The sequence below is a fragment of the Physeter macrocephalus genome, chromosome 21, assembly GCF_002837175.3.
Source record: "Physeter macrocephalus isolate SW-GA chromosome 21, ASM283717v5, whole genome shotgun sequence".
In the NCBI taxonomy this organism is placed as follows: domain Eukaryota; kingdom Metazoa; phylum Chordata; class Mammalia; order Artiodactyla; family Physeteridae; genus Physeter; species Physeter macrocephalus.
The window spans coordinates 55,706,660-55,712,659 of NC_041234.1; positions in this window are offsets into that span (position 1 = coordinate 55,706,660).

A 6,000-nucleotide genomic window follows, 5' to 3' on the forward strand; every position below is an offset into this window, starting at 1 on the left:
AATGATTCTGGAAAACACTGGCCATTAGTAATTTATCAGCTATCAAATAAGTTGACTTGTGGATCTGAAGAATAGTACTGTCCAGCTGGACAGCCAATACTGTGACCACTTATACAGATTTCTTCATTTTCCCCCAAACAAGTTGAAAAGAATGAAAATGACCAACTCTGAATGTGAAAGTTTTCTATCATCATCTGTTAAAGAGACTCTACATGTCAAACAGCAAAAAGCAGGCAGAGGTTTTTAGCTATTGCATTTACCATTTTTATGACCGACTTGACCAACATCTTAATATGTGGAGACGTTCAGTGTTAGTAAGTGAAAATATTTTCATTATTACTAAATGAGGCTTTTTTCCATCTTGCCTTTACCAAAGATCAGTTTCTAACATGACACTCAAGTGCCTCCTCATGTGAGATTTTGCATAACGCTATAATTTATTCAACAATTGTATATGTTCATCATGTATCTGAATATCTACTCACTACATCAGATATGCAGCTAGCAAATCTTCCAGTGGGATTACAACTGTATTTTCTTCCTGTAATGAAGAAAATAATCCATGACCAATATTACCAATATTACAGAATGGGAGGAGCTGTCCTGAATGAATATAGATAAGACCATCAGATAACTTCACCATTTTTACTGGCTTCTGATTTTTTATGAGTTTCCATCTCAGTTTTCATTGACTGTCACAAGGTTTTCCATCACAACATGATCCAACAGGCATATTCTGAGAATTTGTCACTTATAGACTGTGCTTAATCTGTCTTCTCTATATTACAGTATTGGACAAAAGAAGTACACCAAAGATGGCATTTTCAAATAACCAATATTTATGAAATGTTTTATACCACAGTACCACTGGCCATCAGTATATGAATATATATATATATATATATATATACTATTTATATATCATAACCGTGAAGCTTTAAAACATTGTATGGATTCACTTCCTTGCTTGGGACAAATAAATAATTTAAACATGCTATATTAAAGAGAAAATTCAGTCATCTATCTGCATAATGTATCGGCTAAAAATGATTGATCTTTCTGCCCTAAGTATACTGTTTAGTTTTCAGTTAATGAGAGTGCGTCTTTTTTTTTAACATCTTTATTGGAGTATAATTGCTTTACAATGGTGTGTTAGTTTCTGCTTTATAACAAAATGAATCAGGTATACATATACATATATCCCCATATCAATGAGAGTGCTTCTACATAAAACTGAAGGATTTTATGCTATATTAACAGTACCCAAAAAATTACAAAAGATATAGGAAAAGTATTTAAGAATAAAAGAACTATGATAATGATGAGTCAGGGGTAAAAGTTCAGTATTTTCCAGAGTAGCATTTTATGCTGAATAGCAGAATTTTGAAGCTATTTGGAAATATCTTATCACCCATGTGCTCCCTTAGTTTCCTTTGGTCCTTTTGAGAATTTGAACTCCTTCCCTAAAAAGCAAATCCCCTATGGTATTCTCCTGCTGGGAAAATGGCCTGAAAGCTATATGCTTCCTCCTACCTTGTCAAGCATGTGTTTCCATTATAGCAAAGAAGCTCAGAATTGGCATTTAAAAAGTTCAGATTTTTCTCAAGAGAGAGAATCCAAACTTGTTGAAGGGAATGGTATCACTAAAGAGAAAGCTATAGCTTTATCTATCATGGCTTGCTTTCTGTCGATACCATCATCAAGCTAGGCTGTCCTCTTTGCTCCCAACTCAAGCAGAAAAATATTTATCATCAATAGTGTATGAATATCTCTCCAAGATTAGGCTAGTTGGGTTGAGAAGCAGTATTATCTCATTCTGTTCATTAGGATAATAAATGGAAAAGTTTTTTTTTTTTAATAAGGAAATGAGTGCTAGCCTCTTGGCCTAAAGGAGCTAACAGAAGTTAGTTAAAAATATAACTCTAGGGGCTTCCCTGGTGGCGCAGTGGTTGAGAGTTCGCCTGCCGATGCAGGGGACACGGGTTTGTGCCCCGGTCTGGGAGGATCCCACATGCCGCAAAGCAGGGGACATGGGTTTGTGCCCTGGTCTGGGAAGATCCCACATGCCGTGGAGCAGCTGGGCCAGTGAGCCATGGCCACTGAGCCTGTGCATCCGGAGCCTGTGCTCCGCAACGGGAGAGGCCACAACAGTGAGAAGCCCACGTACCACACACACACACACAAATATATATATATATATATATATATATATATATATATATACTATATATATATATAGAGAGATAGATATTATAGATATATAACTCTATAGCATGTCATCCCATTACAAGAGATAAATGATGCTGTCTTTTCTTATTTTATTTTATACAATTCAAGACTGAGTCTTGGCTCAGGAGTTTTGTTTTGTTTTGTTTTGTTTCCCTCCAGAAACCTAACCAAAACCAAAAAAAGAAAAGCATTTTGATATACTTCTAGCATTCATATCAGTGGGACATATTTGGTGGTAGTTATTGGTACATATTTTTAAAAACTAAAATATTCTTGCATTTCACAAATATTCACATTATTATCAAAGTTTTACTACTAGAGTATTTGTAACTTTTAAATTCAGAGTTAATCTAATAGTGACTGATGTCCAGTTTAGTCAAAGAAAACTGAAGAGAAGGATTAAGTATTGTTTTAAATGAGAGCCCAGCTAAATTAAAGACAAAATATCAGAGCTAGAAAAGTTGTGAATATCTTTTAAAAAATTGGGAAAGCTCCTGGGCCCAAATTCCATTTTTTATATTATCTCAAAAAGGCTCTATTAAAATACCTCCAAATTGAAGCAATTTTAAAATTTGCCTTTAGCCACCTTTTTGTTTTAGACATTGATAAAGATATCAATATGCAAAATGCCTGAGATCTGATTAAAACTCCTTTCATTCGATGGATCTATTATCTGAAAATATTCACCCAATTTTAAAAATATAAATTAAAGTGTATAATTGAGAACATTTTTGAAATTTAAAGATTGTAATGCTTTTCAAAATTATATCAATATATGAATACAGCAGTTCCATTTATAGAAGATTTTTTTAAAATAAGTAACTCTGTAAATTAACATTACAACAGGATTGGGAGATATGTGGGACTACAGTTTGGTAAACATTCTTATGAAGTCCATTTTGGCAAGGCATAAAACCCAACATTTTAACCTGTTTGGGATTCATTTGCTTTACCATTATAAAAGAAATACATTAATGTTTTGTTTTCAGTTCTGCTATTATTTTAGTCGTTCTATTTTATATGTTTTAATGATAAAATTTATGTAATAAGTATAGGAAATTATATTGCTAATCCACTGCTTCATTTATGAACATATTTTCAGCATGTGTAATTGGAGGCAGGTAATTTGTTGGAACATCAGCTCTTAAGTACTTTCTTAAGGAAACAGTTTTCCTTGAATTTTTTGAGTTTGAGCAAAATATACTATTTTGAATATATGCTATCTGGAAACCAATTTAACATGTAATAGGTGATCTTTAAGCTCAACTCATAGTACTTTTTGTTTTGCTTTGCTTTAATATGGGGAACTGTAAGGTTATTTTTCACACAGTTGTGTCTACATGGATTGTGTTAGTGTTTGAAACAGCAACAGAAACCCTTTTTGTTTAGATTTAGCCCTTAAAAGAGCGATAGAAAATTTATAAATGACTGTTGTATTGGGTTGGCCAAAAAGTTCGTTCGGGTTTTTGGTACCATCTTATGGAAAAACCCGAACGAACTTTTTGGCCAACCCAATACATGTGCTTTTTTTGACCCTTCAAAATAAAAACAAATCAAACTCCCTATTCTAGAAAAAGAATACTATATTGATATACCTCTCAGTACTTTATGGCCAAGATTTTAACCCCTATAAAGGCATAAGCGGCTTTCCCAAGAGAGAAATATCTTGAGAGGGCCCTCTTGGCAAAATTCTCTCTCATGACTCCTAGTTAAAAGTGATGGATTGACTAACCCTGTTAAATCCAACTCAAGTAGTTCCATGATGATTTATGAAAATTTACATTTTATACATTCTAGACTGGTGATAGTATTTGAACCATTCTTTAAAATTCTAATAAGTAGTCCATTTTCCTTATAAATAAAGTATGACCAAGTCACACTTGGTCCTTTGGTTCAACTAGAGAACCCAGAAGCCTAAGATTGAATCCTGTTTCAGCACTGTTGCAGCCCTGGAGAATCAGTAGGGGAGATTTGGTCACCATGAAAATGACAGTAGAGAGTGGTATGAGGTTCAGACTACTATCTTATTCAGCAATTTTACTTTTATCATAGGACAACATTTAAAACAAACACTTTTCTATATAGAATGTGGCTTCAATCCCAAATGAAAAAATAATGATATTGTAATATCTTCACCTTGTAAAACTAGAGTTAAAAAGGGAATTCCATACATTTGTAGTAGTCACTTCTAAAATGTTTATTTAAAATAAAAACCGGTATTAGCCATTGAGGTTTAAAATTTCTGCTTAAAAATATTTTACAAATGTTCACCTTCCCCCAATAAAATTGAGTAGTAAACCCAAACATATATTAGTGGATATTTGAATAAAGAGGATTGAAAATAATGTTCTTTAAGCCTTACAAGTGACCTTGAACAAAATGATTTTTACAAAAATGATTTTCTTAACTGTTTTGTAAGTTTTCTAGGGTAGCTTTGGTACACTTAGGATTAAATGCCTCCAAAAAGCAATGGTTGCTCAGGCAGTGAACGCCAAATAACTATTGTCTCATTGCAATTCCTCCAGATTTATTATCAGGTAAAATTCTTTCAGATAGTGTCAGTAGGTAAAAAATTTAGGGCTTCCCTGGTGGCGCAGTGGTTGCGCGTCCGCCTGCCGATGCAGGGGAACCGGGTTCGTGCCCCGGTCTGGGAGGATCCCGCATGCCGCGGAGCGGCTGGGCCCGTGAGCCATGGCCGCTGAGCCTGCGCGTCTGGAGCCTGTGCTCCGCAACGGGAGAGGCCGCAACAGAGGGAGGCCTGCGTACCGCAAAAAAAAAAAAAAAAAAAAAAAGTAAATTAACAGTTTTTAAGGTGAAAAATCTGCTACTTTTAAAATCACCTAAATACATTTTTAAAGTAAAAGGCATCATCTTCTAGGTAAATAATATATGTACTGAAATAGAAACCATGGCAGGGAGGTTATGTGCTTTAGAAATGTACAGAACTATATTTAATATGCTGCAATAGACTCATATGAAATTCAGTAACTGTTTACTTAGTCAAGGAGCGTACCTCTGAATAAGAGATATACAAATTGTATTCCTGACAGTTTACAAAAGGGGGCACATTTCCCGACAAGTTTTTAATTCCTGCAGTTTTTCTTCTACCTTTTCCTCGTTTACAAAAATGACATCTTTCTGTGCTCACAGTGATAAGATGCAAAAAAATGAAGTCTAGGGGCAATTTATTACTGTTTATATTATCAAAAGATAAAATGGCACTGTTCCAAGTTTAGTTCTTAGTGAGAGGAGGGCCTGGAAATATCAGAATTATTGACTCAGGTAGGATTGTGATGGTAGATGGTCCCATTCTAGAGAATAAAGTTTTCATATGTGCTTTGTGGAGAATCCAATTATAGGATCTCTGATTTTTCAAGATGTCTCTTAGCTAGGATATACTAACAACACTTGGATTCAAAGGCCATGATTCTAGAGATATAAACACACACTTTTCAGTTCTTTAAGAACCCTGGAATTCTAAGCAACTAAATGTGAAGAAATCACTTAAATGGCTTACTGTATCATTCAGAGTTCAGACTGGCATAAACTATAAACTAACTTTTTTAGTAAGAAATAGTCAAGATTATTTTAAATACTGTTATGTGCTCTTGTATAATTCTTGGGAATTTTTTAAAGTTAGATGAGAAGTTGCATTTTAATTAGTACATGTAAAAATATTAAGTCAAACCAATTAATCTGTTTTAAAATCAAAACCCCGTATCAATTTAGATTTAATGCATAAAATTATATTTAAAAGTATACAAACTTAAA